Below are 13509 nucleotides of genomic sequence, written 5' to 3' on the forward strand. Positions count from 1 at the left end.
GATCAGCCTGGCCAATATGGTGAAACCACGTCTCTACTCAAAATACAAAAATTAGTGGGGCGTGGTGGCACACACCTGTAGTCCCAGCAACTCAGGAGGCTGAGGCAGAAGAATTGCTTGAACCCCGGAGGTGGAGGTTGCAGTGAGCCAAGATTGCACCACTGCACTCTAGCCTGGGCAACCAAGCGAGACTATCTCAAAAAACAACAACAACAAACTAGCTGGACGTGGTGGCGCATTCCTGTAATCCCAGCTACTCAGGAGGCTGAGGCAGGAGAATTGCTTGAACCCGGGAGGCACAGGTTGCAGTGAGCTGAGATTGCACCCCTGCACTGCAGTCCAGCCTGGGCAACAAGAGCGAAACACCATCTAAAGAGAGAGAGAGAGAGAGAGAGAGAGAGAGAGAAAGAAAGGAGGGAGGGAAAGAAGGGAAAGAGAGAAAGAGAAAGAGAAAGAAAAGAAAAGAAAAGGAAAAGAAAAAAGAAAAAAAGAGGCACATGCTGGTCCTTCACTCATTTAGACTTCCGTACCCATTGGACTTGAACTCCCTGGTTAGATGCCTTCTTCGGCTCCGAGTCTGGAGGCCTACCACCCCATGATTCCAACTTCTCTTCTTCCTCTTCTATCCAGACAACATCCTCACCGTTTTTGTATTAATAGCCAATGAACTAAGATATTCACCTTTTCTTGTTTGGACTTTTTTGGTTTGGGGGGGGGTTTGTTTGTTTTTACTTTCCTTGCGCTTTAAGGCAGTAGCCACAGCCTCCATGCCTAGTTCCTAAACAATTAATCACAAGATAAGATTTAATCATCCTTAGAAAGAATTAATGGTTGCCTTCTAAATGCATTATTGCTTTTAGGTTATACAAAACACCCTCCTCTTTCTCAGCACTAAACTGTGAACAGCAAACTCCAATTTCAACAGCGTATTTCAATGGTAATCCAATGGCGTGTGGACTTTTAAAAAGTATACATTAAATGCTTGAGCAAATCCTGCCTATATATAACCATTTAAGCAATTTCAAATACATTTCCGTTGCATAATTATGCAAGGACTGTGGTCGTAAAACATGCTTCTGCAAACTTAAGTGAAATCACCACAGATGATTATTTGCAAGAAAAATGCCCAGTTGCAAGGTAGACCTGTCATCAGCTTCTCAACGGACTTCCATCTTGTCATTTCCCACCAAACAGTTGGCCTCAATCAGTCCACACTCAGGTTGTTGAAAAAGCCACAGAGAACAAGATCCAGCCCAGAGAGGAAATTCAGTTAGCATCTAACCGGGGCTGAACAGATTGGTTCGTAATGCTGTGGATTTTGAGCTTGAAAGCAGAAGTCATTATGTTTCTGTATTTTAGGGAAAAGGGACCATTATTTGCCTTCAGGAACCTGCTACTCCTTCTATACTCCCTATTGACAGCGTTTAGAGGAGTGATCCTAATTCCTGGCTGCACGTTAGAAAATGATGCCAATGTCTGGACACCACTGTGGACCAATTCAATCAGATTTTCAGAGAGGGGAGCTGGCATCAGAATTTTTAAGTGCTCAGGTGATTGCAATGTACAGCCAGGGTTGAGAACCACCAGTTTGCTAAAATGCATTGGTTCCCAAAGTGTGGCCCCTGAATCAACAGCATCAGCATCACCTGGGAACTTGCTAGTAAAGCAAATTCTTGTTCCTCACCCAAGACCCACTGAATCAGACCCCCGGAAATAGGACCCAGTAATCTGTAGTTTAACAAGCACTCCAGGTGATTCTGATACATGCGTTAATGTGAGAGTCACTGAATCAGACCCCTCAGAAATAGGGCCTAGTAATCCGTAGTTTAATAAGCAATCCAGGTGATTCCAATACATGCATTAATGTGAGAGTCACTGAATCAGACCCCCCGGAAACAGGGCCCAGTAATGTATTTTAACAAGCACTCCAGGTGAATCTGATACATACGTTAATGTGAGTCACTGAATCAGACCCCCCGGAAATAGGGCCCAGTAATCTGTATTTTAACAAGCATTCCAGGTGATTCCAATACATGCATTAATGTGAGAATCACTGAATCAGACCCCTCAGAAATAGGGCCCAGTAATACGTATTTAACAAGGACTCCAGGTGATTCCAATACATGCGTTAATGTGAGAGTCACTGAATCAGACCCCCCCGGAAATAGGGCCCAGTAATCTGTATTTTAACAAGCATTCCAGGTGATTCCGATGCATGCATTAATGTGAGAATCACTGAAGTCTTGGATCTCAGCAGTCCTGGGTTTCCATGCCAAATCCACCACTTACTAGCTCCATCTCAGCCCTTGTGCAGAATCTGTACCTCCCTCAAACGCGGGATGAGGAGGATTTGGACTGTTAGTGGTAGAAGAAAAGAGGAAGGAAGAAATATTAAGGGTATAGGATGAATAGACTGGATGAAGGACTGTATGTGAGGGTGATGAGAAGGGAACACGGAAGATAACTTCCAGGTTGGACAGCTGGATAATATTAGCCAACATTTGAGTGCTGATTTTATTATGTCAGATAGTATATTAAGTGCACTATGTGTATCATTGCATTTAATTCCTCATTATCCCCATTTTACAGATGATTTCCCAGCTGAGACTCAGCTTTCACATCTATAAAATGGGCCGAGACTAGGAACACAATGAGAAAGACAGACAGAGGAGGGGGACCTCCCTGGGGCATGACACTACAAAGTCACCAGAGGCAGGGCCTCTTCTGAGGCAGAAGGTGAGCCCCTGCTGGTCAACAGTGCCAATATTTTTTTCCCTTGGGATTTCACGCTGCATGACAAGTGTGGCCCTGAAAGTTTGAGGCAAGCCTTTAGATGGCAGACTTGCTGTCCCTGTGGTAGAGTCCTGAAGCTTCCTGCGTCATTTGCTGGAGCTCAAGAAACACTTGACACTTAATGAAAATGTCCCTGATCTATCCTCAGGGTTACCACCCAGAAAATGAGAATGCCACATCAAGGGCCTTGGCTAGGAGCCTCTGTTCCCCAATGAAGCCCGATCGGTGTATTCATTAAGCAGCGCTTTCAGATAACTCAAGCTGGAGGGGAAACTGGAGAACGCTTGGGTCCTCTGTCTTCTCCTTGAAAGGCATGATTGCCCATCTTGAGAAACAACTCCTCATTTGTCCTGCTCCTCTGCGGGTGGCTATACCCAAATGGTCCCTCCAGGCAACAGTCGCATGGCTTGAATATGCAAGAAAAGCATATTAGAATCAGAGGCTTGGTGACACATGAAACATGGCCTCATGATTGCCACACTTCGTCCCTGCCATTGGCCCCTCACTCTCCCTCATGCTCCTCATACTCCTGCCCTCAGGCCTCTCTGCCAGCCGCCGCCTCTGCCTGGTTCATGTGTCCCCCAGAGGGGGCAACCTCCTCATGTCCTTCACAGCTTTGCTCAGAGGGAAGCCTTCACTGAGCCCCTCCTTCACCATCCTGTTTAAACTGCAGACTCCCCATCTCCCTCCCTCATTGCTCTGCACTTTGTATTACCTTTTAGTTCAGTTTCTCAAACTTGAGTTGCATTAGAATCACCTGGAAGGATTGTTAAAACACCGACTGTTCGGCCCACCCGCCGAGTGTCTGATTCTAACAAGTTTTTGGGCTGCAGATCCAGGGTCCTCATTTTAAGAGCCAAAGCACTCGCATACCACACACCTTGTTAGAGTGCAAGCCCCATGAGCGTAGGGACTTTATTTTGCTCACCGAAGAATCCCACGAGCCTAGGAGAATATCAGCCTTAGAGCAGATGCTCAATACCTATACTTTTATTTTCATAGAATAGAGACAGGGTCTTGCTTTGTCCAGGCCGGTCTTAAACTCCTGGCCTCAAGCAATCCTCCCGCCTTGGCCTCCTAAAATGCTGGGATTACTGGTGTGAGTCCCTGTACCCGGCCTCAGTATATACACTTTGTTGAATGAAATGCACCATAATGGTGAGTTTGGTCTTGAACACAGGGCTGTCTGACTCCCAAGTGCAAAATCCACCATTTCCTAGCTATGGCCTTGGGCAGGTTATGTAACTTTTTGGAGCCTCAGCTTCCTCATTTATAAAGTGGGTATAATCATGACCTGCTACCAAATTTGTGGAGTCCAGTGCAAGATGGAAATGCAGTGCGTAGTAGTTCATTCTCACACTGCCATAACAATATACATGAGACTGGGGGATTTATAAAGGAAAGAGGCCTAATTGACTTACAGTTCTGCATGGCTGAGGACGCCTCAGGAAACTTGCAGTCATGGCAGAAGGCGAAGGGAGAAGCAGGCACCTTCTTCACAAGGCAGCAGGAGAGAGAGCGCGCGGGAGGGAGGAAATGCCACACTTTAAAACCATCAGATCTCGTGAGCACTCACTCATTATCGTGAGAACAGCATGAGGGAAACCACCCCCATGATCCAATCACCTCCCACCAGGCCCCTCCCTCGACACGTGGGGATTACAATTCAACATGCGATTTGGGTGAGGACACAGAGCCAAACCACGTCACAGTGACAACAGGGCATTAAACAGCACAGGTGTCCTTCTGAGCACAGGACTCCCTATGAGCACACTGGTTGCAGGCCAGCAATGCCGGGCAGGGGGCAGGGGGCAGGGCTGGGATTTACAATACATAGTATCTATTTCAAGGGACTGCCGTGAAGAGCAAACAGGATAAGGCATGTGGAAGCACCTCACACAGTTACTAGCACATTGAAAAAATATGAACTCCCCTCCATTCATCTAACCTTCATCTTTTGCACTTCTGTCACGTCTCAGAACAATACATTTTCATAGCTCCAGAAGCTCTAGTGCCTGCCTTTTTTTTTTTTTCTTTTTTTTCTTTTGAAATGGAGTCTTGCTCAGTCGCCCAGGCTGGAGTGCAGTGGTACAATCTTGGCTCACTGCAACCTCCACCTCCCGGGTTCAAACGATTCTCCTTCCTCAGCCTCCCGAAGAGCTGGGACTACAAGTGCACACCATCATGCCCAGCTAATTTTTGTATTTTTAGTAGAGACAGGGTTTCACCATGTTGGCCAGGCTGGTCTCTAACTACTGAGCTCAAGTGATCTGCCTGCCTCGGCCTCCCAAAGTGCTGGGATTAAAAGCATGAGCCACTGCACCCAGCCTTCTGGTGCCTGCCTTTAAGGGTGGCCCTGCTGAGAACTCACAGAAAAGCCCTCTGCTACTGTTGACTTGGCTTTATCAGCTGTTCCTGGGCAGAAGCAAGAACATCTCTCGACACGAACTCTTTCTTAAAAATTTGTTTAGTAGAGACAGGGTCTTGCTACATTGCCCAGGCTGGTCTTGAATTCTGGGCTCCTGCCTCAGCCTCCTAAAGTGCTAAGAATACAGGTGTGAGCCACTGTGCCTAGCTCGAAGAATTCTTTGTGGCCACAAAGTCTGGTTGTTCTAGAGAGGAGCAGGCTGGGCAGTGGGAGTTGGGGGAGCTCCTTCCCACACGAGGTAGCTAGTCGGCTAGAGTTGGGGGTGGGTGGGGGGAACAGCTCCTACACGGCACGCACACTAGGAGTGACGGCCAACCATCAGGTGAGGTCAGGCAGTTGTTAACTGTTTCTCTAAAATAATAATTGGTCGCAGCCGGCGCCAGGGAAAGGCAGTCTCCTAACAGACAGAAAACACCTGAAACTGATCAGCAGCTTCCCAATAAGATCTTCAGAGTAGGGAGAAGTAACGCAAGATCCCGGAAGTATGCCAACGTATAAAACCCCCAAGTCAAGAGGTCAAGCTGTGCCCTTGGTCTCTCAAGTCGCCCCCCTGGCCCTCTTCCAAGCGTACTTTCCTTCCTTTCCTTACCGCTCTAAAGCTTTTTTTTTTTTTTCCCCCGCTGGAGACAGAGTCTCACACTTTGGCCCAGGCCAGAGTGCAGTGGGGCCATCTTGGCTCACTGCAAGCTCCACCTCCCGGGTTTACACCATTCTCCTGCCTCAACCTCCTGAGTAGCTGGGACTACTGGCGCCTGATACCATGCCCAGCTAATTTTTTTGTATTTTTAGTGGAGACAGGGTTTCACCATGTTAGCCAGGATGGTCTCGATCTCCTGACCTAGTGATCCGCCCGTCTCGGCCTCCCAAAGTGCTGGGATTACAGGCGCGAGCCAGTGCGCTCAGCCTGCTCTAAAGCTTTTTAATAAGCTTTAACTCCTGCTCTAAAACTTGCCTCAGTCTCTCCTTTCTTATGCCCTTCAGTCGAATTCTTTCTTCTGAGGAGGCAAAAACTGAGATTGCTGCAGACACGTATGGATAACTACCACTGGTAACGGCCCCCCTGCCCAGGAGTGGTACGGCTGGCACCAGGACTGCTCTCCTTAGATGACTGAGTGATCACGGTGACCAGCCATAGAATGAGCATGTCCCATCCAGAGCTCATGATTGCTCCTCTCACCCATCTGAGGGGACAAACAGAACAATTATTTTTGGAACTGCAGGGCATCCCTTTCTATGACTTTACTAGCTGTGTTAGCTTGCTTCACAGACTCTGAAATAAACAGACCTGGCATAAATGAGTGGCCCCTCCACAGGTGTTGGGGTGGGAAGTAGGGAAAGGAGAGGAGCCTGCCCCTCTTGCGTGAACATGAATTCTGTGGGCTGTGGACACCTACCTGGCTACAAAGCAAAGAGCAAGAGTCAGGGACCCTGACCACTTCGGGGTCTCTGCAAACCAAGATAGGACACTGAGCCTCTTGCAATGTACACATGCTAGCACCACAGTGGGAGGGAGGCAGCGGGGAGTGGCTCCATGCAAGTCCCAACTATAAAATCCACACAGAAGATATGGTCACATTTCCCAACAGCCTCTCTCTATGTCTCCTTTTAGATCTCTTTTTAAAAAGTCAGCTCCCCTGGTAAGTAATGTAATTTAACGTGTAAAACATCCATTTGTGCTTAGCCTTTCAGACGAGCAACACCTATGCCGGAAGTTGTGTTCATTCTCATACACCTGTGATACATGTACACAGGTCACACATCATGAGAGTGAATAACTTCTGATGACAGAGGCTCTACTTGTCGGGTACCACAAGGCTTCCTCCCTGTGCCAGGCAGGGTCTGGTTCGAGTCCTAGGATGGCACTTCCTGGCTATGTGGTCCTGTGCGAGCGACTTATCTTTCTGCTCTGCCTTTTTCTCTTTTGTCCACAGAGCAGTCATGAAGATTAGAGATAATGAATATTAGTGAGGTGCCTGACACATGGGAAGGTCTAATAATAGCGAATTTACAAGGTTGTTGGAATGGTTGCACAAAGCAGCAAATATGCCTGGCCCATGGGAGCTGCCCAAAAAGTGAAGGCAGTTGAGGATCCTGTGTTAGATATCCACACGGCTTTCCCAAGATTCCATGGGACTATCTGTCACATGGGACCACTTCCTTCCCCGCTAGTTTTTCCCCTCTGGCCCTTTCTTTGTTGGTTTAGTTTTCCCTTCCATGACCTCATTGACAGAGTTAGTCAGATTGGAGGCATCATAGCCCCAAAGCGCCTGCCCTGGCGGCTGGAGAGTAATGTGGAGGAGATGGGGTACAGAGGCTCCTGAGAGAAAGCAGCACCTCTGTGGAATTTTCCTATCATATGTGGTCCCGGTGGGGCACCAGGGGGCTGCCCAGAATCCTATTCGAACTTGGACATCTCTGCAAAATGCTGCATTCACAGAGGAACACCAAACAGATCAAAAGAAGAGGACATTCATCCTACCGTTTTAAATGTATATTCTCTCTCATGCATTGCTATGTGAGTGGTAACTGGTACAACCACTTCAGAAAACTGAACATATGCATACCCTAGCCAAGAGAAATGAGTGCATATATCCACCAAAAAAAGAGCATCCAAGAACGTTGATAGCATTTTCCTCCTAATAGCCCCAAACTGGATGCAACCCAAATGCCCATTTCAGCAAGAGAAGGGGGAATATATTGCAGCATATTCACATAATGGAATTCTACTCAACAATAAAAAGAATAAACCACTGCCATATGCAAAAACATGGGGGATTTCACAGACATTATGTTCAGAGAAAGACACCAAGCACAAAAGAATATACATGTATTATTCCATGTATAGGAAATCTAAGAACAAGTAAAACCAACCAATGGGTGATAGAACTCATAATGGCACTGACCTCTTCGGGGATACTGACTTTGAAGGGGAGTGAGAGAACCTTTTAGGTGCTGTAAACATCCTGATGTGGGTAGTGGTTATAGGGGTATATACATATATAAAAAGCAAGTGCAACATCTAAGATCAGTGCACTTTCCCCATACTTCGTGCATTACACCTCAATGAAAACTAAAAAATAATTATATTCTGTAGGGAAAAACTCTCTCCAGCCACATTTTTCCTCGGCTCTCACACCACAGCAATCAACACAGAATTTTTGTGACCAAAGGTGTGTGTGTTTCTTCCCCCACACACCAAGCAGTGGACACCAGGGGGGTGTCCTCCAATTCAGTTCAGACACTACGATAGTGTCAGCTCCCACAGGCTGAGAGCTTAGTCCCCAGGACTGCCCCCCAGCACACACCAGTGCAAGTCCAGGCCTCTGAAACCTCTGACTGGTTGACTTCACAATTGCTTGCACAACCCTTTTTGGGTCAATTAATTTGCTGGAAGAGCTCACAGAACTCAGGGAAACACTCATATTTACCAGTTTATTATGAGAGATATTGCAGCCGGGCACAGTGGCTCATGCCTGCAATTCCAGCACTTTGGGAGGCGAAGGTGGGCAGATCGCTTAAGGCCAGGAGTTCAAGACTAGCCTGGCCAACACGGTGAAACCTCGTCTCTACAAAAAATACAAAAATTAGCCAGGCGTGACGGTGCATACCTGTAATCCCGGCTACTCAAGAGGCTGAGGTGGGAGGATGGCTTGAGCCCAGGAGGCGGAGGTTGCAGTGAGCCAAGATTGCACAACTGAACTCCAGCCTAGGCACAGAACAAGATTTTATCTCCAAAGGAAAAAAAAAAAAAAATAGGCTACTGCAAAGGATACAGATGAAGAGATGTATAGGGTATAGGAGAAAGGGCACGGAGCTTCCATCCCCTCCCTGGGGTACCATGCTTCACATGTTCAGCTACCCGGGAGCTCCCCCAACCCATTCCTCTTGGGTATTTATGGAAGTTTCAAGGCATTTTCCCCCCAGGGTATAGGGTGGGACCCTCTCTGAAGACAACCTTAAGACCCACAATCAGAAAGGTAGGGGAAGTTGAGGCCAGATGCGGTGGTTCACGCCAGTGATCCCAACATTTTGGGAGGCTGAGGCGGGCAGATTACCTGAGGTCAAGAGTTCAAGACTAGCCTGGCCAACATGGTGAAACTCTGTCTCTACTAAAAATACAAAAATTAGCTGGGCATGGTGGTGGGCACCTGTAATTCCAGCTACTCAGGAGGCTGAGGCAGGAGAATCACTTGAACCCTGGAGGCGGAGGTTGGAGTGAGCTGAGATTGTGCCACTACACTCCAGCCTGGGCGACAAAGCGAGACTCCATCTCAATAAAAAAAGAAAATGAGAGTCCTATCTTGAGACAGGTGAATGGAGGGCAGGAGAGAGATTCTGTTTCCTGAAGCCTGCCCCTGAGGCCTAATACACCCAACATTATAACCAAAGGTTGTAACAGGGGCTATGGGAGATATGAAGCAGAAGCCGTGGACAACAGCCCATCTATATCATAACACCACGTATTCCATTACCGGGTTCTACTGTGTATGGGAACTGGGAATGAATACATACAGTAACTGTCTTGGGAAAAGCACATTTATATTGCATTTTATTTGTTTTTATAATAATGGCCTTAATTTTAAACACGCACACATTTGAAGCACACCACAATTTTTGCAATCCATTTTGACATTTCTCCATTGCTTAATAAACCAAAGCTTAGAGAAAGGACAATGTTCTGGTCCTCTCTGAACCTCCAGGAGGCCCCATCATGAACATAGCCACAGGATGGGCAGAGACAGGGAGGCGTCCAGAGGGGCTATGTTCTCCCCACTCCCAAGACACAGCCTGGAGGTGGGGTGGGGCTTGGCCAAGTGTCAGCCCTTGGGGGCACTAATGAGGCAGAAGGTGGGCTGGGGCACCCAGTCCCAGCTTGAGCCCCCTCTGCCTGCTGCTCAGAAGGAACCTGCAGCAACCCAACTTTCTAAAGCCCAGTCTATGCCGGTCTTTTTCATAGCTGTCAGGGTGGTATAAAGCGCATTGCCTGGGCCAAGGTGCTTTTATCCCCCTGGAAAAGAGGCCTGGAAGCTGGAAGACAGCCAGGGAACTGCCCAAAGGGGTAGTCAGGGCCAGCTTCCTGGGCATCTGTCCTGTGCAATCACACAGGGCCTCATACTGAGAAGGGCCCCACAGTTGGTTAATACTCTGCCGTCACAGTCTTAACACGCTTTTTTCTTTTCTTCTTCTTTTTTTTTTTTTTTTGTTTGAGACGGACTTTTGCCCCTTGTTACCCAGGCTGGAATGCAACGGCGCAATCTCAGCTCACAGCAGCCTCCACCTCCCAGGTCAAGCGATTCTTCTGCCTCAGCCTCCTGAATAGCTGGGATTACAGGCACGTGCCACCACGCCTGGCTAAGTTTTGTATTTTTAGTAGAGATGGGGTTTTGCCATGTTGGTCAGGCTGGTCTTGAACTCTTGACCTCAGGTGATCCACCTGCCTTGACCTCTCAAAGTGCTAGGATTACAGGCGGGAGCCACCATGCCCGGCCTACATTATTTTTATTTTTAATTTTTTAGTTTTTTATATTTAAAAGATAGAGACGGAGGTTTCATTATGTTACCCAGGCTGGTCTTGAACTCCTGGGCTCAAGTGATCCTCCCACCTCAGCATCCCAAAGTGCTGAGATTATAGGCTTAAGGCACTGCGCCCAGTAGTCTTAAAATCTTAATCTTTGTTGAACAAGAGGCCCTGCAGTTTCATTCCCCTCCTGTTCCCCACAAACGTAACGGTCATTCCTGGAGTAGCAGACTGTGGCAATAATAGTCTGCTGTCAGGGTGGTATAAAGTGCATTGCCTGGGCCAAGGTGCTTTTATCCCACTGGAAAAGAGGCCTGGAAGCTGGAAGACAGCCAGGGAACTGCCCAAAGGGGTAGTCAGGGCCAGCTTCCTTGGCATCTGTCCTGTGCAGTCACACAGGGCCTCATACTGAGAAGGGCCCCACAGTTGGTTAATACTCTGCCGTCACAGTCTTAACGCGCTTTTTTTTTTTGAGATGGAGTTTCGCTCTTGTTAGGAACATAGATAATAATCTATGTCTGGAGTTGGGGTTCTATTCCCAGCTCTGCCCCTTGCTGCCGGGGCATCTTGGTCAAGCCATTTAAGCTCCATGCCTCAGTGCCCTATCTGTAATATGCAGGTAACAGCTATACCCGTTCAGAAGATGTTAAGAGAATCAAATCAGCCTTCAGCTCCCAGCCTGGCACATTACAAAGTACTCAATGAAGCTCGGTGATTAGCGCTAAGATGATTGAGGGCGGATTATAGAGGCAGCACTCTTGCCTGGACCTGCCTCAGAAATGCCTTTTCTAAAGGCAGGAGCAAAAGAAAGAAGCTTGGGATTAACTCTTCCAAAATAGCAAATGTTCTCGTTTCAGCATTAGGGCTAACACCAGTGGCATTATTACACCCCAGGAAAAATGTGTCCTCATCAAGTCACAAAAGCCTGGTTTCAACCCACAGAGGGAACAACAACAACAAAAACGTCTGAAATGCTGAAAAAGCCAAGAGCATCGGGTACACGTTATCCAGCCCATCTTTGATTTGGGAGTTCACTGAAGCATGGCTGATGCATGGTTACCTTGGGTCCTATATGTCTCTTCTGTAAATAGGCTTTTGTTACAAGAAAAAAAAAAAAGGACTGACTTGGAAAAACAGAAGGAAACACAAGGAACAGCGAGACTTTTTCCCTTCCCACAAAATGGACAGGTCTGAGAACTCCCAGGATCCTGGCTGTTCACAGATTAATTAACCTCCTGCAGCCTCAGTTTCTGCCCTCTTAAAGGGGGAGTATGCAGGAGTGATGAGGAACACAGATCTGCAGACAGACTACCGGGGGCATCTTAATCCCACTTACCAGTTGTCTGGCCTGGGACACGCACTAGACTTCTGTGCTTCTGCTTCTACCTCCTGTAGAAGCTACAGTACCTACATCCTGGGGTTGTTGGGAGGGTGAAGCAGGATAATATACATAAAGTGTAAGGAATGGTGCCCGGCCCAGAGTAAGTCCTCAATAAATGTTAGCTGCAGATCATGAACCTAAATCACCCAGCTGCAGTTGTGCCGAATAATGGGAGAAGTAGTTGTAGCAGTCGTTATTATTGTTATTTAAACTGCCCCAGGACCTGTGATCTTGTGACTTCAGATTCCTTCTGCATATGCCTCCAAAATGTAGGAGACCCTTAAGGAGACTGGTGATTGATCAAGCCCTAGGGATAAGCTAAACTCAAATGAGAGCTTCCCTACCTTCCCCATCCTGAGGATCATGACCATAGGCCTCAGAGTCATTTTAATGTCAGAGCAGAAAAGAACCAGCTGGGCGCAGTGACTCATGCCTATAATCCCAACACTTCAGGAGGACGAGGCAGGCAGATCGCTTGAGCCCAGGAGTTCAAGACTAGCCTGGGTAACATGGCAAAGCCCTGTCTCTACTGAAAAAAAAAAAAAAAGCAAAAATTAGACAGGCATGGTGGCACATGTCTGTAGTCCTAGTTACTCAGGAGGCTTAGGTGGGAGGATCACCTGAGCCCAGGAGGTCGAGGCTGCAGTGAGCCACTGCACTGCAGCCTGAGAGACAAAAGTGTGACCCAATCTCCAAAAAAAAAAAAAAAAAAAAAGAACCTTGTAGGTCAGCAAGTCCACATTCCTTATTTATAGATGAGTGAAGAACTAAGGCTCAGAGAAGGCAAGTGACCTGCTCAAGGTCACAGAGAACAAGAGCTGAGCTAGGAAGACAGCTCAGAGTTCATGGCTTTGCACATCCATTCCCTTCCTGTTCCCACCTACCGCTCATTCTGTCGGAGTCCCTGGCCCCTCACAAGGTCCCCTGACCTCTCTGTCTCCCGGGTGAGCATCTGTCAAGTTATGGACTCATCGAATTCTTGGCCACATCCTACTAGAGACCCATTTTTCTTACTGAATCAGGCCACCATTAGGTCCTGAAAGCCCCATAAGTCTTCTATGCATGAGCAGATCCTTTAATCTATTATTCCCGAGTCCTATTTATATATATTTATCCATATGGCTATATAAATAGGGCTTTGAGATGTATACGTGGCAGGTTATTGCTGTAACATAGCTGTTCTCCCCAAGAGGAAAACAAAAATGATGTATGACAGAAGCTCTTTTCCATGCAGAAAGCTCCTGTCTGATTTATTAAGAGTTAGGTTGCAGCCACATGCTCTGAAGTAGTGAATCTATTGCAGTTATCTAAGAGCAGGACACTCAGTTCCAGACGCCAAAACAGCAAGTCTAGGGTGTGGCAAGAGCTCAAAGAATCTTATAGCAGTCA

General features: G+C 47.4%; 1 long non-coding RNA gene across 2 annotated transcripts in view; it reads right to left on the reverse strand.

Annotated features, from left to right (window-relative positions):
• Positions 1-4824, reverse strand: part of LOC105476794 (uncharacterized) — a 54356-nt gene extending 49532 nt beyond the window's left edge. For both annotated transcript variants that reach the window (XR_011615719.1, XR_011615720.1), the window contains exon 1: positions 4215-4824. This is a non-coding gene — a long non-coding RNA (uncharacterized lncRNA). The remainder of the gene's footprint in view (positions 1-4214) is intronic.
• Positions 4825-13509: the final 8685 nt, after the last annotated feature.

The sequence above is a fragment of the Macaca nemestrina genome, chromosome 17 (genome assembly GCF_043159975.1).
Source record: "Macaca nemestrina isolate mMacNem1 chromosome 17, mMacNem.hap1, whole genome shotgun sequence".
Classification (NCBI taxonomy): Eukaryota; Metazoa; Chordata; class Mammalia; order Primates; family Cercopithecidae; genus Macaca; species Macaca nemestrina.